This window comes from Bos taurus, chromosome 5, assembly GCF_002263795.3.
Source record: "Bos taurus isolate L1 Dominette 01449 registration number 42190680 breed Hereford chromosome 5, ARS-UCD2.0, whole genome shotgun sequence".
NCBI lineage: Eukaryota > Metazoa > Chordata > Mammalia > Artiodactyla > Bovidae > Bos > Bos taurus.
The window spans coordinates 44,261,948-44,288,191 of NC_037332.1; the positions used below are offsets into that span (position 1 = coordinate 44,261,948).

General features: G+C 40.1%; 1 pseudogene; it reads right to left on the minus strand.

The window, feature by feature from the left end:
* On the minus strand, positions 1–26,244 carry LOC112446695 (lysozyme C, milk isozyme-like; annotated as a pseudogene).

Sequence of the window (26,244 nt, forward strand, 5' to 3'; positions counted from 1 at the left end):
TTAAAGAAAAGAAGAAAAAAAACAAGGTCACAAAAATTATAAAAAATATATATATGAAGTTTGCTTTTAAAAAAAAAAATAGGGTCTCTTTTTTTTTTTTTTCAAAGTAATAGTAGGTTATAAAAGTGAAAATTAAAGGAATAATAGAGGACTTAAAATTTTTTTAAAAATTAAAAAAAAAAAAGAAGAAAGAATGATCATAAAAATAGTAAAAATATATCTAGGACTTCCTCTGGTTTTGTTTTGGGTATTGTGGGGTCAGTTAATTTTCGGCTAGTTCCTTGGTCTGACTTATATTTCTCAAGATCTATAGGCCCTTTCCTATATATTCAGTTCTAACCACAGGGTTTTAATCTATTGCCTGTAGCTTCCAAGGCGGTTCCCTTTGTTATAGCTTCTTCTGTTTGCTGGTCTCTTCAGTGTCTGGTTTCCGCCCTGACACAAAGCGGACGGTGGTGGACACTTTTTTCTTTCTTTCTTTTTTTTTTTTAGGCTCACTTGTTCAGTCGCGCTGTGGGGAGGGAGGGACGCTGCAAACAAATAACACTGGCGCGGGCTCGCAGTGCCTCAGCTACACTGGGCCTGCCTCCGCTCACGGCACGTGTAGCCTCCCTGCCCACACTGCTCAGGCTCTAGGTTGCTCCGCCGGGAACCATGCGTGGGCGGCCCTGGGCTGCTTGCACCTCCCAGGTCCAAGCCGCTCAGGTTCAGGCACTCTGGTAGTCCTCAGAGGTGCAGACTCAGTTGGGCCAGCGTTTTGTGCCCTGCCTGGGTCCGAGCAGCGCAGGTGATGAGGTGTTTGGTGAGCGCAATTGCTGTGTCTTATCACCTCTCCGCCGCTCAGTTATCTAGGTGTACAACTGGCGCACCTTCTCAGGTGGATGTTGACTGTCCAGATCCCCAAGAAGTTTTAGTTAGCAAAGAAGCCTGCTTACAGTTTTGTAGATAATGTCTCTCTGGGGCTGCAATTGCCCCCTTCTGGCTCTGGCTGCCTGTCACCAGAGGGGGACGGTCTGCAGCTGGCTATATCTGTACAGTCTTTTATTCCCTGCGCGGGCCTGGCGGTGTCTTAGGTTAGGGCTGGCTTTTCGCGTGGTAGATATCCCACAGTCTGGTTTGCTAGCCCAAATTATTTCGCTCAGAAAGCACTCAGGGTATTCAGGCCAGATCTTTTCTCTAAGCGATGCAGCCCGCGCCGCACCTCCCTGCCCAGCCCCCACTTGCTAATGGCGGATGCAGGCGTCTGTGCTGCTTCTCCGCTGGGGGAGTTACCGTAGAGCTTGTAATCTGCGGGTTTTAATTGTTTATTTATTTTTCCTCCCTGTTATGTTGCCCTCTGTGCTTCCAAGGCTCGGCACAGATTCGGCAGTGAGAAGGTTTCCTGGTGTTTGGAAACTTCCCTCTTTTTAAGACTCCCTTCCCAGGATGGAGCTCCGTCCCACTCTCTTTTGTCTCTTTTTTTGTCTTATATATTTTTTCCTACCTCCTTTTGAAGATGTGGGTTGCTTTTCTGGGTGCCTGATGTCCTCTGCCAGCATTCAGAAGTTGTTTTGTGGAATTTACTCAGTGTTTAAATGTTCTTTTGATGAATTTGTGGGGGAGAAAGTGTTCTCCCCGTCCTACTCCTCTGCCATCTTAGCTCCTCCACCCTGTCTCTGCTTTTGAATATGCTATCTAGGTTGGTTATAACTTTCCTCCCAAGGAGTAAGCATCTTTTAATTTCATAGGTGCAGTCACCATCTGCAGTGATTTTGGAGCCCCCAAAAAATAAAGTCTGACACTGTTTCCACTCTTTCCCCATCTATTTTCCATGAAGTGATGGGACCAGATGCCATGATCTTCGTTTTCTGAATGTTGAGCTTAAAGCCAACTTTTTCACTCTCCACTTTCATTTTCATCAAGAGGCCTTTTAGTTCCTCTTCACTTTCTGCCATAAGGGTGGTGTCATATGCATATCTGAGGTTTTTGATATTTCTCCCGGCAATCTTGATTCCAGCTTGTGCTTCCTCCAGCCCAGCGTTTCTCATGATGTCCTCTGCATATAAGTTAAATAAGCAGGGTGACAATATACAGCTTTGACGTACTCCTTTTCTTATTTGGAACCAGTCTGTTGTTCCATGTCCAGTTCTAGCTGTTGCTTCCTGATCTGCATATAGGTTTCTCAAGAGGCAGGTCAGGTGGTCTGGTATTCCCATCTCTTTCAGAATTTTCCAGTTTATTGTGATTCACACAGGCAAAGGCTCTGGCATAGTCAATAAAGCAGAAATAGATGTTCCTCTGGAACTCTCTTGCTTTTTCGATGATCCAGTGGATGTTGTCAATTTGATCTCTGGTTCCTCTGCCTTTTCTAAAATTGGCTTGAACATCTGGAAGTTCACAGTTCACGTACTGCTGAAGGCTGGCTTAGAATTTTGAGCATTACTTTACTAGCATGAGAGATAGTGCAATTGTGCACTCACAGTGTGGTCTGACACAATGTGGTCCACTGGAGAAGGGAATGGCAAACCACTTCAGAATTCTTGCCTTGAGAACCCCATGCAATTTCATCAAGTGTCCCATAAATCTTTCTTAATGAAAAGGTCTAATTCAGAATCGAGTGCTACAATTTGGCTGTCATGTTTTTCAGTTTCCTTCCATCTAGTTCACTTCAGCTTTTCCTTGACTTTTATGACTTTAACCCTTTTGAAAACCTCAACCAGTCATTGTGTAAAATGGCCTAAGGTTTTTCTGATATTCTCTGGAGTAGGTTAGGTTATGCACCTTTGGCAGGGATACCACAGATGTGATCCTGTGTTCTTCCCGATGCATCCTTTCAAGTGACATGCAGTTCTGAAATGTTCTACTACTGATGACGTTCCCATTGACCATTTGATTGAGGTGATGTCTGCAAATCACCTCCACTGTGAAGTATTTTGGAGAGGGGGAGGTACTTTGAGGAATTTTGTTCCACAACAAAGTTTCAATTTTTATATTCACTTATTATATCAGCATGGGCTTCCCCAGTGACTCAGGGATAAAGAATTTGCCTGCCAATTCAGGGGACGCCAGAGACATGGGTTTGATCCCTGGGTCAGGAAGATCCCCTGGAGAAGGAACTGGCTATATGCTCCAGTTTTCTTGCCTGGATAATTCCAAGGACAGAGGAGCCTGGTGGGCTGCAGTCCCTGGGGTTGCAAAGAGCAGGCGTACACACGTTATATCAGTATGGACCCCTGGTTTCCTACTTTACTCCAATTACAATGAATCATAATTCATTGCTATCACTTATTTTGATGTTCCTATTGTCCCTGATTTGGCCATGAGAGTCTCTGCCAGCTAACTCTGTCATTTTGACTTGTCCCCATCATTCTCTGGGCACCTGTTTGTTTTCTCTCACAGGATGTTCTAAGAGTCACGTTGTACTTTTCCTCCTTCAGCCTGGAATCAGGTATTTGGCCAAAAGCCCTTATTCCTCACAGAGGACAATGATATTTAAAAAACTAAGCACTGGGCACTAGAGTATCACTGTTCCCAGGTTCCATCTATGGATAGAGCTGGAGAATGAATACATTTACATAGTTTTATCCGTTTAAACTGAATTCATATAACACCTCTTATTCCACTCTCACACTACAAGGTTAATTTTAGTTATTAAGTAAATTTCCTTTTCTCTGTTGGTAACTCCATAGGATGACAGTGAGAAACCGAGTTCCCACTGTCTGTAATACCTTTAAAAGTATCTAAGCATCTGCAAAGATTTGATCAATTTGCCTATATGTAATCAATCTTTCAACACTGCCATACTGTGGAATAGATGCTTTTCACTCAGTCGTTGATACCCCTCACTGGGTCATCTCTTCTTCCACATCACTTCACCTTCTCTACTGTGTTACATCTCTAACACATCATGTTTGGCCACTGGCCTTACAGGAAGGTGGGCAGAAATTTTTTACTCCTGCTTACATCCATACTCCAAACACCTATAAGAGTGCCTGTAACATGACACATGACCAATAAATATCAGTTGATTGAATCAATCTCTCCAATTATTTAGCATATTCCCCCAAGCTGGGCATTTTGAGAGCTTTCTTACTTTCTCATCCCACATGATTCCAGTACAGCAGCTTCTGAGGCTCCAGGGGTCAGGTCTCAAGTCTATGTGACCAGCCATGGGAGGATAGATTAGTAAAAGCTGGCCCAAGAGAGAAAGCAATGTCTGTTAAAGATTTTGCTTAGCGTTTTTTTTTTTTAATTGACTTTTAATTCCTTTACAATGCTGTGTTAGTTTTTGCTGTGTAACAGAAGTCCAGGGCCAGATGGCTTCTTGGGCAAGTTCTAACAAGCATTCAGAGAAGAATTAGCACTCATCCTTCTCAAACTTTTGCCAAAAATTGCAGAGTAAGGAACACTCCCAAGCTCATTCTATGAGGCCACCATTACTCTGATACCAAAACCAGACAAAGATATCACCAAAATATGAAACACCAAGAAATTTTAATTTAAATCACAATTAAAAGACCAATATCACTGATGAACATGGACACAAAAATCTTCAACAAAATAACTAGCAAACAGAATCCAACAACACATTAAAAGAATCATACCAGGATTGTGGGATCTCAGGGATACAAGGACTCTTCACTGTACACAAATCAATCAATGTGACACATCATACTAACAAATTAAAGAATAAAAACCATAAGATCATCTCAATAGGTACAGGAAAAGCAGCTGACAAAATTCAACACACATTTATGATAAAAACTCTCTAGAAAGTAGACAGAGAGGGAACCTGCCTTAACATAATAAAGGACATAAACAACAAACCCACAGCAAACATCATTCTCGATGGTGAAAAACTGAAAGCATATCCTCTAAGATGAGGAACAAGACAAGGATGTCTACTCTGGCCATTATTCAACATAGTTTTGGTAGCCCTAGCCACAGCAATCAGAGAAGAAAAGGAAGTAGAAGGAATCCAAATTGGAAAAGAAGTAGTAAAACTGTCACTGTTGGCAGATGACATGATATTATACGAAGAAAATTCTAAAGCTGTCACCAGAAAACTACCATAGCTAATCACTGAGTTTGGTAAAGCTGCAGGATACACAGTGAATGCACAGAAATTTCTTGCATTCCTGTACACTAACAATGAAAAAGCAGAAAATCAAGTTAAGGAAACAACCCCACTTACCATTGCAACAAAAACACACATGAAAAGATGCTCATCATTAATTATTAGAAAAATGCAGGTCAAAACTACAATAAGGTATCACCTCACATGGTCAAAATGGCCAGAATCAAAAAAAATCTACAAACAATAAATCCTGGAGAGGGTGTGGAGAAAAGGGAACCCTTTTGCAGTGTTGGTGAGAATGTGAACTGATATAGCCATTATGGAGAGCAACATGGAAGTTCCTTAAAAAACTAAAAATAGAACTACCATATGATCCAGCAATCCCATACCTGGGCACATGCCTTGAGAAAACTGTAATTCTAAGAGACACGTGCACCCCAGTGTTCACTGCAGCACTGTCTACAATAAGCCAGGACATGGAAGCAACCTAAGTGTCCACTGACTGATGAATGGTTAAAGAAGATGTAGTACATACATACAATGAAATGTTACTCAGCCATAAAAAGGAACAAAAATAAGTCATTTGTAGATAAGTGGATGGGCCCAGAATGTGACAATACAGAGTAAAGTCAGAAAGAGAAAACAAATATAGTGTATGTGGAATCTTGGAAAATGGCAGGTAAATCTGTTTGCAGGACAGGAATGGAGACAGAGACATAGGGAAAGCACTTATGGACATGGCGGTGGGATGTCAGTGAGATGAACTGGGAGATCAGGATTGGTGTATGTGCACTGACATGTGTACACCAGATACCTAGTGGCCACCTATTGTACAATGCGGGGAACTCAGCTCGGTCCTCTGTGGTGTTCTAGATGGATGGGATGGGGTGTGAGGAAGGGCCATGAGGGGATAAATGTATACATAGAGCTAGTTCACTTTAAAGTACAACAGATACTAACACAACATTCTAAAGCAACTACATTCCAAGAAAGAAATTTTACTTAAAAAAAAAAAAAAACCGATTTAAATTTTAAAAAGCCCCTTTTATTATGGAAAATCTATAGCATATACAAAAGTAGAGAAAATAATTCCCACGTCCCCTTGCCTAGCTTCAAAAATTGAACATATATATGGTCTATCTTGCTTTATTTATGAGCCCTATTCCCTCTGCCATCTCCCATTCCCCAGGTCAGTTCAGTTCAATTCAGTTCAGTCGCACAATCTTCTCCAACTCTGCGACACCATGAATTGCAGCACGCCAGTCCTCCCTGTCCATCACCACATCCCAGTTTACTCCAACTCACAATCAGAGATGCCATCCAGCCATCTCATCCTCTGTCGTCCCCTTCTCCTGCTGCCCCCAATCCTTCCTAGCATTAGAGTCTTTTCCAATGAATCAACTCTTCTCATGAGATGGCCAAAGTACTGGAGTTTCAGTTTTAGCATCATTGCATCCAAAGAACACCCAGGACTGATCTCCTTTAGAATGGACTGGTTGGCTTTCCTTGCAGTCCAAGGGACTCTCAAGAGTCTTCTCCAACACCACAGTTCAAAAGCATCAATTCTTCAGCGCTCAGCTTTCTTCACAGTCCAACTCTCACATCCATACATGACCACTGGAAAAACCATAGCCTTGACTAGACGGACCTTTGTTGGCAAAGTAATGTCTCTGCTTTTGAATATGCAGTCCAAGTTGGTCATAACTTTCCTTCCAAGGAGTAAGCATCTTTTAATTTCATGGCTGCAGTCACCATCTGCAGTGATTTTGGAGCCCCCCAAAATAAAGTCTGGCACTGTTTCCACTCTTTCCCCATCTATTTTCCATGAAGTGATGGGACCAGATGCCATGATCTTCGTTTTCTGAATGTTGAGCTTTAAGCCAACATTTCACTCTCCTCTTTCACTTTCATCAGGAGGGTTTTTAGATCCTCTTTACTTTCTGCCATAAAGGTGGTGTCATTTGTGCCAGGGTCCAGCCCCGGTGGATCCAGGGAATTCGAAGCGGGGTCTGCGTCAGCGAGGATCAGGAAACAATTGCTTAATTAAACGTTAATTAAGGATATAAAGAGTGATTAAATAAGGATAGCTCAGTGAGGAAATTCAGTGGAGAAAAGAGACTGAGTAATTCAGCCAGAAGGTAAGAGAAAGAACGACATGGGGAGACCAAGTTTTGGTTAACAAGGCCCACACTTTATTTTCCAAAGTAGTTTTTATAACTTAAGTTATGCATAGAGGATAATGGGGGAAGGGGTAGAGTCATGCAGTAAGCCAGGCTTTCTTCCTGCAAACTTATCATATGCAAAAGTTTAGGTGATTTGCATCATCTTCTGGCCTGGAGGCCTGTTAACATTTTAAGATCCTTTCTTCAGAAAACTTATTTTTCTCTAAAGGTGATTAGTCAGGAGCCACCCTCCAAAAGCATTAGATAAAATTGCATTCTTATAGGGCAAAGGTGTGGTGGGCTATAATAAGTAAAAGAATTAACTGAAGGGTCCAAGGTTACAAACATTTAACTACTACTTACACCAATTATATTAATCAATACACTGCCAGGGACACAGCAGGTAAGGGATATGGAGACTTAGCAGCAAACATTGGCCCAACAAGTGAAAAACCCTTCACCAATACAATTTCTAATCAATCTTTTAACTGCTCAAAGGAATCTGTATTTAGACAGTTTAGAACATCTCATGCCTCTCACAGTTGGGAGGCTCTGAGCAATCACATGTGGCCAGAAAAACCTATTCAGGCAGGCTAGAGGACTTCCAAAGGAGTTTGTAGGTTGAAACACTATCACACCCAGGAACTTTATTAACTGGAGCTGTAAGTTAACTCTTTTTTTCAGAGAGAGGTAGTGGGGGACAGCCCCCCCTAAAGTCAGAAGTATAGGTGAGAGCACAAAGCAGAAAGTAGGCAGACTCTGGTTTTGGGGATAGATGCTCAAGAATTTCCAGGGGGACTCCTGAGGCTCGATCCTGCCTTGGCATATGCCAAGCCTCCTTCCCCATGACCTTTGCCAAGGGCGGAGCTCCTGCTCCCGGCACATTAGCATCACTGAGGTTATTGATATTTCTCCAGGCAATCTTGATTCTAGCTTGTGCGTCATCCAGCCTGGCATTTCGCATGATGTATTCTGCACAGAAATTAAATAAGCAGGCTTACAATATACAGTCTAGATGTGGCTGTACCAATCAACATTGTACAAAGGGTTCCTTTTGTCCACGTTCTTGCCAACCTTGTTATTTCTTGTGTTTTTGATAACAGACTTTCTAACCGATATGAAGTGATATTGCATTGTGTTTTTGATTCACATTTCCTTGACGATTAGCGATATTGAGCTTGTTTGTGTATCTGTTGGCCATCTGCATGTCTTCTTTAGAAAAATATCTATTTAACTCTTCTGCTCAACTTTCATTGAATTTTATTTTATTTATTTATTTTTTTGGCCACCGAGTTGCATGCGTTTATGTATTTTTGATAAAAACAAAAATATATTTTTGGCTTATCAGATACATAATTTGCAAATATTTCTTCCTATTCAGTAAGCTGCCTTTCCATTTTGTTGATGTTTCCTTTGCTCTGCAGAGGCTTTTTAGTTATTGGTTAGTGGACTTTTTTAATGATGTGCAGAAGCTGTTTAGGTGTCAAAGAAAAAAATCATGTGGGGTATGAATACACTATTTCTTCATGGTATGTCTGTCTATAGACTTTGTTGACAATGCTTTTTTAGTACGTGGAAATTTTTATCTTCCTGTTCCCCCTAACTCTCCCCGCCCCATGTCAATTAAAAACATATGCAGAGTAAAGACACATTGTTAGATGCTGGGTGGGATACGGCAGATACAGCAGAGGTAGCAGATAGATAAGAAGGAAAAATGCATTACAGTGTCATGAGGTAATCAGGGAGCTAAGAGAGCAGATAGGATTTATACAAAAGGGCAAATGGTGTGTGTGTACATCAAGGAAGGCTTCTTAGCAGTAGTAAAATCTGAACTGAGTTTTAAAGAATAAGAAAGAAATTGGATGAAGTGGACATAGCAGATCTTGGAAATAGTACAGAAAGATTTGGGAAACAACAAGAACTGCCTGAGTGTAACAGGCAGTTTTAAATCTAGTCAGGAAGACCCAATTTTAATTAATTTGTAGGATTGCAGTCACTACATATATGGATTTTTGTTGTTTGATTTAGTCACTACACTTTATTTCTGACAAATCAGAAGATTCTAAAGGGTATCATATATTGGAAGAACTGGGTTAAATAGCAATGAGATCCTAGGGGAAAACATTTAAAAACTTCTTTTAGCCTATTTTAGTTTTCTGCTTCTGTAGATTAAATGCTTATACATATATGTGTATATATGTGTGTATATTTATAGATATATATAAAATGTTTCAAATTTCCAAATGAAGCCTCAATTTATAGTAAATCAATTCAAAAAAGAATTGTTATTTTTGTAAAGTCAACGTAACTTACAATGTAACTGGACTGTAAGGCTTTTTCAAAAGAGATACAACTCTGTATGTTGGTTAAGAGTCTAGACTCTGTATGGGATTAAATTCTTTCTTTGCTGAGTAACTTGAGGCAAGATATCAAATCTCTCTATGCAAAATGGGGCTAACAGTACCTTCCTCCAAGGGTTGTTAAGGATATTCAATAAGTTACGAAATGTAAAAGCACTTATAGTACAGGTAATTGCAGCCCTGAAATTAAAAGACTCTTACTCCTTGGAAGAAAAGTTATGACCAACTTAGATAGCATATTAAAAAGCAGAAATATTACTTTGCCAACAAAAGTCCGTCTAGTTAAGGCTATGGTTTTTCCTTTGGTCATGTATGGATGTGAGAGTTGGACTGTGAAGAAAGCTGAGTGCAAAGAATTGCAGCTTTTAAACTGTGGTGTTGGAGAAGACTCTTGAGAATCCCTTGGGCTGCAAGGAGATTTAACCAGTCCATCCTAAAGGAGACCAGTCCTGGGTGTTCAGAGGAAGGACTGATGTCGAGGCTGAAACTCCAATACTTTGTCCGCCTCATGCGAAGAGTTGACTCATTGGAAAATACTCTAATGCTGGGAGAGACTGGGGGCAGGAGGAGAAGGGGACGACAGAGGATGAGATGGCTGGATGGCATCACTGACTCGATGGATGTGAGTTTGGGTGAACTCCGGGAGTTGGTGATGGACAGGGAGGCCTGGCGTGCTGTGATTTATGGGGTTGCGAAGAGTCAGACATGACTGAGAGGCTGAACTGAACTGAAGCTCTCAATAAACATTCCTTATCACTTTAGTGATGGGACCGAATGCCATGATCTTCGTTTTCTGAATGTTGAGCTTTAAGCCAACTTTTTCACTCTCCACTTTCACCTTCATCAAGAGGCTTTTTAGTTCCTCTTCACTTTCTGCCATAAGGGTGGTGTCATCTGCATATCTGAGGTTATTGATATTTCTCCCGGCAATCTTGATTCCAGCTTGTGTTTCTTTCAGTCAAGCGTTTCTCATGATGTACTCTGCATATAAGTTAAATAAACAGGGTGACAATATACAGCCTTGACGTACTCCTTTTCCTATTTGGAACCAGTCTGTTGTTCCATGTCCAGTTCTAGCTGTTGCTTCCTGACCTGCATATAAATTTCTCAAGAGGCAGGTCAGGTGGTCTGGTATTCCCATCTCTTTCAGAATTTTCCACAGTTTATTGTGATCCACACAAAGGCTTTGGCATAGTCAATAAAGCAGAAATAGATGTTTTTCTGGAACTCTCTTGCTTTTTCCATGATCCAGCGGATGTTGGCAATTTGATCTCTGGTTCCTCTGCCTTTCCTAAAACCAGCTTGAACATCAGGAAGTTCATGGTTCACATATTGCTGAAGCCTGGCTTGGAGAATTTTAAGCATTTACTTTACTAGCCTGTGAGATGAGTGCAATTGTGTGGTAGTTTGAGCATTCTTTGGCATTGCCTTTCTTTGGCATTGGAATGAAAACTGACCTTTTCCAGTCCTGTGGCCACTGCTGAGTTTTCCAAATTTGCTGGCATATTGCGTGCAGCACTTTCACAGCATCATCTTTCAGTATTTGGAATAGCTCAACTGGAATTCTATCACCTCCACTAGCTTTGTTCATAGTGATGTTTTCTAAGGCCCACTTGTCTTCACATTCCAGGATGTTTGGCTCTAGGTCAGTGATCACACCATTGTGATTATCTGGGTCGTGAAGATCTTTTTTGTACAGTTCTTCTGTGTATTCTTGCAAGGAGATCCAACCAGTCCATTCTGAAGGAGATTAGCCCTGGGATTTCTTTGGAAGGAATGACGCTAAAGCTGAAACTCCAGTACTTTGGCCACCTCATGCGAAGAGTTGACTCAGTGGAAAAGACTCTGATGCTGGGAGGGATTGGGGGCAAGAGGAGAAGGGGATGACAGAGGATGAGATGGCTGGATGGCATCACTGACTCAATGGACGTGAGTCTCAGTGAACTCCGGGAGTTGGTGATGGACAAGGAGGCCTGGCGTGCTGCGATTCATGGGGTCGCAAAGAGCTGGACACGACTGAGCAACTGATCTGATCTGATCTGATCACTTTAGTTATTCCTTGTGAAGCAATTTCAGTTAAAATCTAGATAATTGGTGCTTAAGTAGATTTCCACAAGTTTACCAATAAAAATATCTTTACAAACTTTTAATGTTGCTTTATAATGAGCAGTCTTCATCCTGACTATTACTCTAAAATAGTAATATTACTATTACTTCTAAAAATATTGCAGTGTTTTTGGAACTTAAGTTCTGAGGACTGCCCAGGAGTCCTGGCTCTATCACTAACTCATATTAACTGCTACAGACTTCTTACCAACCTATGCCTCAGTTTCCTTTGCTAAATGGACAACCTAATAAAATTATTATAGATGTAAATTAGTTTACACATGCACAGACTTAGATGATGCCAAATAGTAAGCACTCAATAAATATGATATTACTATCAAATATTGAGTATAATGCTCTCCTACAAGCAAAATGTACCTATCTGTTTAATTAAGATTCCCAAATTGCTTTCCCAAAAGGTCTACTCACAAGCAATCATGAGAACACAGGTTTCACCACATCCATAACAGGCACAACTATGAAACATTTCTTTGCTTATCTGATACAAATATAACCACCCATTATTATCCGTTTTGCATTTTAATAATTACTAGCAAGGTCAAATACTTTCCCTTTCTATTTACTAGCCACCTCGTTTATCATCTGTCTGTCCATGTCTTTTGTCCATTTATCAATTGCAGTTTAAAACTTTATTCTATTTTTTAAATTTTTTGTTTTAAAGGTATTAATCCTTTCTCATATTTTTTACAAATTTCTTTTCTTTTTTTTTTTTTTTGCCCTTTTGAAATGTGTAAGTTATACACATCTTGCAAAATTTTTTCTGGTCTTTCTTTCAGTATAATTTCTTCTAACACCTCAAATTTAGAAAGTCTGCCTTAGCCAGGACAGACAATCATTTCTCTAACTTTTTTAACAGGTTAATAGATTTTAAAGAAATATTTAGGGACTCTCCTAGCAGTTCATTGGTTAAAACTGCATTTCCAATGCACGGGGCATGGGTTTGATCCCTGGTTGGGGAGTAAGATCCTGTATGCTATGTGGTGTGGTAAAAAAAGAAAGAAAGAAAGAAAGAAAACCCAAAACAATTAACTATCATTAATAAAACTGGAATTTGTTTTGGTAAGTGCTATGAAGCACAATCTAAATGAAGTTTTCCTCCCCAAAGTTATCAATTTTCCCAATAGCATTTACAGAATTACTTTTTTGTTCCTTATGAACAGTAGTGTTTCCCAATCTTAAATTTAAGTAGATAACCAAGGATTGCCAAATAACAGAGAAATGCCTCTGGTATGAAAGATATAATCCAAAGTATAGGAAACATAGATAAGTCAACTAAAACCAAAAACAACCAAACTGTTATATTTCTATGCTGTGTGCTGTGCTTAGTCACTCAGTCATGTCCAACTCTGTGACCCCATGGAGTATAGCCCACCAGGCTCCCCTCTCCGTGGGGATTCTCCAGGCAAGTATACTGGAGTGGGCTGCCATGCTCTCCTCCAGGGGATCTTCCCAACCCAGGGATCGAACCCAGGTCTTCCATATTGCAGGCAGTTTCTTTACCATCCAGGCCCCCAGGGAAGCCCAAGAATACTGGAGTGGGTGGCCTATCCCTTCTCCAGGGGATCTTCCCTTTTAAGGAATTGAATTGGGGACTCCTGCATTGCAAGTGGATTCTTTACCAGCTGAGCTCCCAGGGAAGCCCTTATTATTGCTATATCCAAAATATAGTAAATATAGCCCATATTAATACTGTATACAAAATAAGAAATGGCAAACATGACGCAAGGAGAAAAGAGTATCCAAAAATGAAAAGGAGTTGTTGGAAATTAAAACTATGATAACAGAAATGAAAAAAAACTCAGAGCAAGGTTAGACTAATGAAATTCTCGCTGCCTCTGAAGACCTGAGAGGAGATTTAAATGGAAGACATAGAGCAGTGGGGATTGCGAGGTACAAACTAGCATTTATGAAATAAACTGAGACTTCCTTGGCCGTCCAGTGGCTAGGACTCATCGCTTCTACAGCAGGGTGCCTGTGTTTGATCCCTGCTTTGGGAACTAAGATCTCACAAGCCATGCAGCACAGTCCAAATAAGTTACAAGGATATACTGTACCATACAGGGAATATATCCAATATTTTATAATAACTAAATGAAATATAACCTATAAAAATGTGAATCACTATGTCGTACACCTCAAACTTAGTAATATTATACATGAACCACACCTCAATAAAGAAAAAAGAGACCTGGAGTTTGGGAATTGAACTAATGATAGATACAAATAAAGGTAAGCCAATATAACAATTCTGCAGTTACTGGCTCTAGGGAAAATAAAATCTTGCATAAGAATAGAAAGTAATTGTATTTACGGCTATGAAAATACTGAGTATTGATCTTAATAAGTATATGTAATTACATTGGAAGGATGCGTTTTAGGGAAAGGTGCCATGTGTGAGATACAGGAGGAGGAAATAGAACTTAATCCTTAACTGCCGCTGTAGGAACCAACATCAGGAACAATACGAGCCTGATACATAAAACCATGGGAGAAAACGTAAAATTCTTTTTTTGTTTTTTTTTTGGGGGGTCATGTCTCACAGCTTCTGAGATCTCAGTTCCCAGGCCAGGGACTGAATCCAGGCAATGGCACTGAAAGTACCGACCTAACAGGTAGGCCACCAGGGAACTTCCTAGGATTCTGTTTTGAACTAATTATATTTCTTTATTGGCTGCGCTGGGTCTTGGAGCTGCGCAGGGGCTTTCTCTGGTTGGAGCAAGCGGGGACTACACTCTAGTTGTGCTCAGGCTTCTCCTTTCGGTGGCTTCTCTTGCTGGAGAGCATGGGCTCTAGGGCCTGTGGGCTTCAGTGGTTGCAGCCCAGGGGCTCAGTAGTTGCGGTGCCTACTGCCTAGGAATCCTAACATCAAGCTAAAAAAGTAGAACACTGTTGCACGTGAAAAGGGAAAAATGGGGAGTTACATAAAGATCTTGTAGAACTATCTGACTGTAAACATTAACTTATAACCTCGTAAAAATTTTAAATGATTTAAAATATAATTTGTTTAATAGACGTGTATTTAATTGAAAACATTGTATCTATGTATGATATTAGTCACTCATGATTATAACTTTTAGTAATTCCCATTGTGCCTGCTAAGTCTCTTCAGTCACATCTGACTCTGTGTGTTGCTATGGACTGTAGCCTGCCAGGCTCCTCTATCCATGAGATTCTCTGGATAGGATACTGGAGTAGGTTGCCATGCTCTCCTCCAGGGGATTTTCCCAATCCAGTGACTGAACCTGCATCTCTTACATCTCCTGCACTGGCAGACAGATTCACCTGGGAAGCTCTTCAGCAACTTCTAAAAAATATTTTTAAAGTCTCCTAAATACAAGTGATTGGAAAAGACTCTGATGCTGGGAAAGATTGAAGGCGGGAGAAGGGGATGACAGAGGATGAGATGGTTGCATGGCATCACTGACACGGTGGACATGAGTTTGAGTAGGCTCCAGGAGTTGGTGATGAACAGGGAGGCCTGGTGTGCTGAAGTCCATGGGGTTGCAGAGTTGGACATGACTGAGTGACTGAATTGAACTGAACTGAACTGAAATACAAGTGGAAGAAATGTGCTCAGAGCTCAGCTATAATTAGTGCCACATGAAAGCCCAGTTTTAATCTGTAATATCACTCTGCATTTCAAGTAATATCCTGATGTGAAACTAAGCAACATCAGAATTGAGTTTCTTTTAAAAATGATGAAACTTTCATATTGGTTTTTACTTTGTTCTCTAAAAAAGGGTGAAAATTTGGTTTGGGAACTTGATTGCATTAAAATAACAGGTATAAGTAACACGACATTTATGAAAAACACTAAGCAAAATCTCCAACAAAATTGCTTTCTCTCTTAGGCCAACTTTTGCTAATCTCTGGTTGTTTCTTCAGTCAGTCATTGTTATGCCTCAGTCCTGGTGCTTCTCAGATATATCCTATCTCTGCATCTGAGCTCTTACTCTTCAAGCCTCTCTCCCCTACCTTGACTCATTCTTCGTGCACCTCTGGATATCCTGATGAATAACCCCACATTCTATCCTGTTGATTCATATCAAAATGGTCTCAGAATCCTGAAATCTGAGGATGCACCTGAGTTGGGCCCCTCTGCTGTCCTCCAGGGAACTGGTCACATAGATTTTAGACCTGACTGTTGGGGCCACAGAAACTGCTATACTAGAAGTAAGTGAGATTGGAAAGTAAGAAAACTCTCAGAACGCCCAGTGTGGGGAAATATACTAAATCATTGGGGAGATTCATTAAACAGCTGATTTTTATTGACCGTATATCATGTTACAGGCACTGTTCTCGGTACTGGGAATGTGGGCATAAACAAGAGGAAAAACTTTCTGCCCTCCTTGCTGTAAAAACAGTGTCCCAGCATGGTATGTCAGAGATGAAATGCAGTAAAGATGTCCCGATGTGGAACAAGGGCTGACCGCCTGAAGGGTATCAAAGCCTGAATGGAGACCATCTATTCCATTGTGTGGCAGTGTTGGGAGACTGGTTACATACAGGCAAACTGATCAGGATACGCTTTAAGAATTTTAAGAAAAATAGGTACCTGCTTTCTGACTATATTACAAGGAAGTTATCAACATAAAAGAAAAGAAAAGAAAATCTACAATTAACCTTGTGTTATGGCATTGGGATTGGAGGTATTCTATGAACTCAATTTGAGTAGATAAAATTAGGCAAATACATACATCCTCTAGCTCTTTCCTTTGATGAGGCATGGGAACAGTGTCACTCTAGTGCCCATAACTGGTTTTTTTTTTAAACTGTTATCAACTGTGAGGGCTAAGAGCTTTTGGAGAAATAGCTGTTTCTGGGCTGAAGCAGCAAGAGAACAAGGTGAGCATTAGAACAGCTTGTGCCAGAAAACACAGAGAATGATGAGGTCATGTCACGATGACACAGAATCTAGCTTGCAGAGGCTCTCTGAAAGGAGAAAAATCAGGGACAATGTGAACATCAAAATAAATGATAGCAATGGATTGTGACTCGTTATAATTGGAATCAAGTAGGAAGCCAGGGGTCCATACTGATATAATAAGTGCATGCAAAAACTGACATTTTGATGAGGAAGAAAATTTCTCAAATTTCTCAGAGGTCAAAGTACCTCTGCTGCTGCAGCTGCTAAGACGCTTCAATTGTGTCTGACTCTGTGCAACCCCATAGACGGCAGCCCACCAGGCTCCTCAGTCCCTGGGATTCTCCAGGCAAGAACACTGGAGTGGGTTGCCATTTCCTTCTCCAATGCTGGAAAGTGAAAGTGAAAGTGAAGTCGCTCAGTCGTGTCCGACTAGTAGCGACCCCATGGACTGCAGCCCACCAGGCTCCTGTGTCCATGGGATTTTCCAGTCCAGAGTGCTGGAGTGGGGTGCCATCGCCTTCTCCACAAAGTACCTCATCCTCTCCCAAGTACCTCACAGTGGAGGTGACTTACACATCACCTTAATCAAATGATCACTGTGAACATCATCTGTAACAGAACATTTCAAAACTGCATGTCACCTGAAAGGACACAATGAGAAGAGGACAATATCACGTCCGTGGCATCCCTGCCAGAGATGCATAACCTGATCTACTCCAGGGAACATCAGAAAAACCTTAGGCATTTTACACCATAGATGGTTGAGGTCGTCAAAAGGGTTAAAGTCATAAAAGTCATGGAAAAGATGAAGAAGGGATCTAGACTGAAGGAAACTGGAAAACATAACAACCACATATGACATGTGATTCTGAATTAGACCTTTTAATTAAGAGTTTATTGTACAATTGATGAAATTGCACAGATCTGATGACCAGGTGGTCCTAATTTTGTCCGTGTTCATCTCATGATTTGGATGATGTTTTGAGGTTATGTAGGAGTTAAACACTGAAGGATTCGGAGCCATGGGCACCATGTTGGCAGTATATTCTCAAACTGTTCAGAAAACATAAAAGGTTGTACTGTATTTGCAAATTTGGGGAATGGTTGAGATTATTTCAGTCTCTTTAAAAAGTGGGAAAAACTATTCTTTTGAAAGTTATACTTCATCAAAAAGAATAAATAAAAGAATAAGTAAAACATGTATCAAATGGTTGCAGGTTGAGCCCTGGGACACTCCAACACTTAAAAATCAATCAGCAGAGATACAGCCAGCCTAGAAAGGCTGAGTAGGAACCTCTGTCAATGAGACAGAATATAAAGGAGGAGAGCTGAGAAAGAAAAACTTTTCAGAAATAGGAAGTGGTTCACTCTGTGCAATGCTACTGAGAGATCAGGTAGGATGAACAGAAAACAATTGATCTCTAGAACTGGCCCCAGTGCATCTTGGGAGGAGTCATGTTGGAGCCATTTTCAGCTGAGTGAGGACAGAAGTCAGATTAAGAAGAGATGAAAAGACAAAGGGAGGTGAGAGCATGGACTGGGTGAATATAGATATCTCACCCCAGAAGTATGGAAAGGGAGCAGAGAATGATGTTGTAGCTGGAGGGTTCTGTAGAGCCCACAGAGAGTTCTGTGGAACAAGCCAGGTTACCAGGGCAGTATGGTGATGGACTGCATGTGGAGACACTGCCACTGGCTGGAGCAGAGGCCCTGCATCCTAGTAATAAAGGGGAAGGAAGGGAAGGTGGGCCCAGGGAAAGACGCGAACTCTATTACGGTGGCCAGGAGGGTAAAACCTTGTCTGAGTTGCTTCTGTTCTGCAGTGTAAAATGAGGTTAGATCATCTAGTGAGTGCAGGTGCAGAAGGCCAGCGGTTGGGCATATGTGCTGGGACTTTGAAAAGAGAGAAGTAAATAGTTACAGTCAAAAAAAGAAAAAAAAAATTAGTGACCGTCATTTTGGTGAGTGGGGACACCTACATAGAAGGATTGCAGAGAAGTGACTAAGATGATGAGGCTGACTTGAGGGCCCATTTAAATTTATGTTTATGAATTTAAGATGAGGGGAATTCCTTGGTAATTCCATGGTTAGGCCTTAGAGAAGGAAATGGCAAGCCACTCCAGTATTCTTGCCTGGAGAATTCCACGGACATAGGAGTTGGGTGGGCTATAGTCCATGGGGTTGCAAAGACTGGACGTGACTGAGCGACTAATACAAACACCCATGGTTAGGACTCCATGCTTTCACTGTTCTGCTACCATGAAGGTTCACATGGTACACAGGTGGGACTTTGCCTAAGATCAATTTGTTTAAAGATTCTCATTATATTTTTGTTGAATACTGGAGCATACTTGTATCATTCAAGATTAAGTCTGGGTTATTTCTTTGATTAAGAACTGAATGTACTAGATACATTTGATAATGAAGATTTTAGACAAATATTCACCAGCATTAGTTCTGTTAGCAAGCTGAAAAATGTTGTAGACCTAATATCAAACAATAAACATGTGAGGTAAACTTCAAGCCTCTTAGAAGAAAGACTGCATGCTCTTGCTTCTATAAAAACATAATTTGTTTGAAGAGTGGTAGGAGAAGGCAATGGCACCCCACTCCAGTACTCCTGCCTGGAAAATCCATGGATGGAGGAGCCTGGTAGGCTGCAGTCCATGGGGTCGCTAGGGATACGACTGATCGACTTCACTTTCACTTTTCTCTTTCATGTATTGGAGAAGGACATGGCAACCCACTCCAATATTCTTGCCTGGAGAATCCCAGGGATGGGGGAGCCTAGTGGGCTGCCGTCTATGGGGTCGCACAGAGTCGGACACGACTGAAGCGACTTAGCAGCAGCAGCAGCAGCAGCAGCAGCAGCAGCAGCAGTGTAACCTTTTACTCAACTATTACCTCCTTAATATCAAAAAGAGACAAAATGAGCTGATGTGAAAAATCCACTGTTACACTCCACAACCCTGAACATAACCCCTGAGATCTTGGTTTTGACACTTGTTTCTCCATTCCACCCTGTAGAAAAAGATGAAACATATGGTAAGAAGGTTGAAACGTATCTTCATTGTGTTATAGGTACTTCAAATCCTTTGAGAGAACAAAATAGTTTATCAATACAGGCTGCTGCCGCTGCTAAGTCGCTTCAGCCGTGTCGGACTCTGTGCTACCTCATAGACGGCAGCCCACCAGGCTCCCCAGTCCCTGGGATTCTCCAGGCAAGAACACTGGAGTGGGTTGCCATTTCCTTCTCCAATGCATGAAAGTGAAAAGTGAAAAGTGAAAGTGAAGTCAGCCAGTCCAGTCTGACTCTTAGCGACCCCATGGACTGCAGCCTACCAGGCTCTTCCATCCACGGAGTTTCCAGGCAAGAGTAAATACAAGTTATAGACAGTTGCAAGTATTGCTGTTTAACTGGAGATATGTATACCAAGGACTTCACATCTCCCCCAAGCCTTCACTAGGGCACAGAATGCTGAACACAAATGTTGAGTTTTGTGCAGTCCACAACAGCACTGCAAAGTGCAGTCCACATTTACTTAATTCCAAAACTAATTTCGAGATATGACAAGGTATTGGTAGTGTATGGAGAATCTTAAAGCCTCTAGAAATTCCCTAAAAAAACTGAGTAGTAAGAGTAAGATTCTGAATCTGGTAAAATCCTGTTTCTATGTAATACACTGTTTAGCATAAATCTAAAGCTTCAGTTTTACCATGGTCTTTGGGAATATTCCCTCTCTTCTCTCATCACAGCAGGATGAATCAGCTCTCCTCTTTAGTGCCTAGCACATACTGTGGTCTATAACAGGAGCTAAAGACTAATAAGATTAGTCTTATTCTAAAGACTAATCTACACAGTGATGTAGGTCCATTATATTTCAAACACAAACATACAAAGAAATTCACAGAAGAGTGGTCAGATTTGTGGTGATCCAGAGTGGGGCTTGGGGGTGGGGTGAGGGCTGAGGAACTGGACAAAGGCAGTGGAAGGTACTACAGACGTCCAGTTATAAGACAATAGTAGGGATGTGATGTACAACAGACCTTCCCTGGTGGTTCAGTGGCAAAAGATTGCAGCTGCAGTGCAGGAGACCCAAGTTTGATCCCTGGGTCGGGAAGACCCGCTGGAGAAGTAAATGGCAACCTACTCCAGTATTCTTGCCTAGGAAATCCCATGGACAGAGGAGCCTGGCAGGCTACAGTGCATGGGGTCCTGAAAGAACTGGACACGACTTAGCAACTAAACAACAACAATACAATATACAACATGATAAATATAATTAACACTGCTATATGTTATATGTATATAAAGGATGCTGAGAGTAAATTTTAAGACTTTTCATCCCACACAGAATTTTTTTCTTCTATTTCTCTAATTTTGTATCCATATGAGATAATCTGTGCTTACTAAACTTCTTGTGATAATCATTTCATGATGACTATAAATCAAATCACTATGCTGTACACCCTGAACTTTTATAGTGCTGTATGTCAATTACATCTCAGTAAAACTGGAAGGGAAAAAAAACATACCATGCTCTAACACCTTGTGGATCACTGAAACCTTCTTTGCACTTGCTACAGCTTGAGTGATGTCATCTTTCAGCAAAGCTAGAAAAGAAGTGGTGAGAAGTGAAAACAATATAGAAATTTCATTTTAAGTTTAGGTTAAGTCGGCTTTCTCTTAGGCTGAGGAAAGAACAACTAATACTATTTTTTAAGAGTCCGTGTATCTGTGTGAATGTTGGAGGGAAACTCTTTCTTCATTCCATCTCCTTTGGTATGAAATAAAGCATTCTGTTTCTCATTTACCAAAGTCAGTGGATGTTCAGGAACTATTAATTAATGTGATACAAGGGACTCTTTTTACTAGGCAGTGTAAAAACAAAACAAACAAGCAGAAACAGGTCTAGAGTTTTTTACTTAGCAATTCTAATGGAAATTTATCATAAAAAAATCATAGTATGTACCCAAAGATGTGTGTATAAGATGTTTCATAGCAGTTAATATAAAAGGAGAAAATGGAAACAGCCTAAGTGCTTAACCCTGAGAGATAGACTGAGGGACTCCCTGGTGGCCCAGTGGTTAAGAGTGCACCTTCCAGTGCAGGGGATGCTGGTTCAATCCCTGGTGGGAGAAGGAAGATGTCAAATGCTGCAGGGCAGCTAAGCCTGCACATCCCAACTGGAGAGAAGCCTGCCTGGCACAATGAAGATCCTGCCTGTGGCAACTGAGACTTCACATGGCCAAAAATAAACAAACAGATGTCAAAAAAGGAGTGGATTGATAAATTACAGAATATCTACACAGTATAACTCTATTCATCTTAAAAAATAATAAAGATGGGTATTTGTTAACAAAAATAGTTTGTGAAATAAAGAGCAAACTGTAAAGCTGTAAATTTAGTACAATTTCTTTTATGTTGAAGCACATTGCTTGTGGATACAAATGTGCATAATATAGCTTTAATTCATTTACATGAGTGATGTAGATTCTGAAAGAAGATATGGATACCAAAAGTTACCAGTGTTCATGCATCTCTTGGTAGTAAGAATTTCTATTCAAAGATCACAGGTTATTCTATAATGTAAAATATTTGTATAAAATAAATTAACTGGATACAAAATAATATTCTAAAGGCTAATCTTTTTATTAGGACTTTGAATATTCAAAAATATAACTATCAGTTTTGCAATATTTCTTCAATAGTTTATGCAGTAAAGATTCATATGTTATCTCTACTTTAAAAGGAACTCAGTAGAATATTTTTTCACCCCATTTACACAAATCTGTAAATTAGCCTGTTAGAATGATTATACTTATATAGGCACAGGAGTTTTTGAAGATGCAAACCAAAGAATTTAGAAATGAAATGTCATAATGTTTCTAAATCAGTTTAAAATCACTCAGCAAACAATCCCATATATATGATATACATAAAAGAAGTAAATATGACAAAATGTAAATAACTGTAAAAGTACACGATGAGCATATTGATGTTTATTATGCTAATGTTTCTAATTTTCCAAATATTTAAAACATTTCACAATAAAAAGTAAAAGTTATATTTTAAAAAGACCACACATATTCCTCTTTTTTGGTTAACCACTAATACTTTTGTTTTTTAATAAAGGAGGGTACACTGAAAAACAACAAACAAACTCCCACACAACCAAATTATCCCTAAACCTCTACAAACAAGGAAAGTAGGAGGAATGGCATTGTTCTTTACAAAGCACCAACATGTCCAGTTATGATGAAGTGATAGGTCACTCCAGAAACTCTTGTATGTTAGCAAACAGCAAGCTTTTATGATACCAGCTCTTTAATTTCTAACTTAAGGAATTACGAGGAGCAAAGTAAAGAGCTTCTAGAAATTAAGATGGAGTTTTTTTAGGTCCCTGATGAGCCCTTCAAGACCTTTTTATTTCTATTGAATCTTGATCTAAAGTATCATTCCAGTTTTCCCCTAAGATGTTTATGGAAAATCTTGAATGAACCTTTTGGATAACCCAACAGGTATAACCAGATGAGTCCTGTGGCATCACTCCACATTATTCTGTCTTACCGCTGCAGGGTATACGACAGGCGTTAACTGCTCTTGGGATTTTGCCATCATTACACTATCAACGGCTATTGATTTGAAATATCCCATAATCACTGCTTTTGTCTCCACGATTGTAGTTTGTAGCTTGTGTGTTGTAATTTCTTTCCCAACTGGCCAAACACATCCCTGAAAAAAAAAATTAGTACTTCACAGCATAATTAGTTCTATTTAATTCTACTTTACTAACAACTTATTTTATAAGTATAAAGATGTGTTTTACTTGTAAAACATTTTAACACTTTTGTGTTAAAGGGCCCTTAAGAGAATTCTTTTGTTAGCAAAACACTCGTTTACACCAATGAAACAAGTACATATTTTAAAATATATGTTTCCTCTGTTGCTATTACCCTTCCCCTGCTCCCATCACTCACGTAAGATTCAGCCTAGAATAGAAAAATCAACAGAGTTGAGTAGATTTTGTCATTAGCGGTATATGTGTGAGAGAAGATGCTTCAGTGGTGTCTGACTCTTTGCAACCCCATGGACTGTAGCCCGCCAGGCTCTTCTGTCCATGGGATTTTCCACACAAGAATACTGGAGTGGGTGGCCATGCCCTCCTCTCAACCCAGGTCTCGAATCCACGTCTCTTGCTTCTCCTGCATCAGCAGATGGTTTCTTTTTACTGAGCCATCTGGAAACCCCTGTTAGTGGCATATGCATATGCTAATGGAAAAATACTTTTATTAGGAAAAAAAATTTTTAAGTATTTTTTTCTGGGAGAAAAAAAATTTCTTATGATACCTAAAGTTGAATTTGGATATCAAATTAGAATCCTGAAAAGAGTCATAGAATAGGAAAGACTATGTCATCCATCCATCCTTCTAGCCAGTTACTCATTCATTTAAAAATAGTTATGGAGGAGAAATGTCTGAATTCACTCTGAAAAATACAGTGATGACTGACAAATATGGACTAAAATACACAGTCACTTTTCCTTAGGACACATCTTGAATTTTGTGGGAGAAAATGAAAAATAATTTATCAACTAGAGTCAGAATAATAAAATGTTATTTCATACTGCATTTCAGGGATCCTTATATAGATACTGAGTGAGGGGAAATAGGTTCCTTTTGTCCCTGTTTTAAGAGTTCAATGAAATTTTAAAAAAACTTTGTCCAACATCATGGTAGGGGTATTAAAAATGAGAAAAATATTGCCTTACTCAGGCTTGCAGAACTCAAGTTCCAAACTGGAAATGGCTACAGTCAAATACCAAAGGCTTGACAGACATATGTCACGTGCTGAAATATATCTTATAGTCAGCCTCCACATGCCAGCTGGCAAATTCAGTGGCTCTAGAGTATAGCGGTACCTGGCATGCTTAGAATGATATAGAATTTGACTCTCCCATGCCTCAGTCCTTCACCTGGTACATCTGATTCTAAAGGAACCATTGATGTTTTAACCACTGTGAATGTACAAAACCTCAAAGAAATAAGAAAAGTCCATTCACACAATATCCTTTATTTATTTATTTTTTGTTTTGTTTTGTTTTGTTTTTCCACAATATCCTTTATTATTCATCCTCTATTAGTATCCTTTCCACACCTGGCTCATGATTTGGAAGGAGGAATAGTTAACTTACACTTTGCCAGGCTGATGCCCTTATAGCCATCTAATCCAAGTCTTTTCAGAGTTCTGGCAAGCTCACACTTCTGAAATTTCTTGCCCTGAACAGTGACAGAAAGGAGGAGAAGCCCCAGATTAAGGAGAGCTTTCATGTTGATGGACAAGCCAGATATCCAGGCTGGACTTGGTATTTAAAATCTTTTCACTTCCCTCTTCTCTGACCAGTTTGGGGGCTCCACCCTTGGTGATATATGGAAAGCAGGGCCTGTTTTTGGTCCACTGACCAAAGTTTTCTTCCTTATGTTTAAAGGAATATGCTGATATCCTAAGTATTAACCGGCAAGAAAATAATAAAATGAGATTGCTTAACGACCTTGTTCAGGAAGAACTGGGATTAGCACTATAGCCCAAAGAAGAACTTCCTCTTATTTTATTACAAATTTGAGTAACTATAAAAAAAAAAGATTACTGAATGAGTATTTTATCCAACTGAAAATGAACTCTAATCTTTCATTAAATTTCTTTATGTGCTTTCACTATGTTGTCTTCTTTTTCACGTAAAATTATTTTATATATATATTTTCCACAGAACAACATGACATACTGCCTGGTGTTCTGATAAGTATGCAGCACCACACCATGTTGTTCAACCAGACTGCTCATGTGAACAACATTCCTAACTCCTTTCTGACAATGCCTTACTTCACATTTCCATGTTAGAACATAAAGGGTCCTTGTAAAGCAAAAGAACTTAATGGTAAAACTTACAGAAGGATAACCATATATGCCACCCCAAAATCTTCCCCTTTGGCACAAGGATTATTTTGAGCTGAGGCAATTGAAAAGAAGCAGATCCAAGAAAAATTCTCTGCCCTCCCCCTAGTTTTCTGAAAGCAGAACATAAATTTGTGCAGATATTAATCACCAACAACCCTTGACTCTTATCAGCCCCCAAGACAGCACCAGAAGACTCAATAAAACAACCTTTACTGAGTATTAGTTTTTAATGTATTTATTATCATCCCACAATCTGCCAGCCTTGAAGCCTAGCATTCTTTTCCTCTGTCTTGTTGTTACTCTAAAAGCATATTGTTCTTTGGTTAAGATAATCTGTAAGTCTAAGTTCTAGCCATGTTTTTGAGTTATGCCTACTAGCATTTCTCATAAGTATAAATGAGATGTACATGTTAATGGACTTGTTTACTTTTCTCTTGTTAATCTTTTGTTACAGCTGCTGCTAAGTCGCTTCAGTCGTGTCCAGCTCTGTGCAACCCCATAGATGGCAGCCCACCAGGCTCCCCCGTCCCTGGGATTCTCCAGGCAAGAACACTGGAATGGGTACAGAGACCCAAACAAAAACCTTAAAATGGCAAAAGGAAACACGTTTCTTCCTGTACAGTTTCTAGTGATGAGGATGGACAGGGAAAGGCTAGAACACTCCTCTTGCCTCAAACTGCAATTGAGATATGAGATAATCGACAACAGACCAGCAG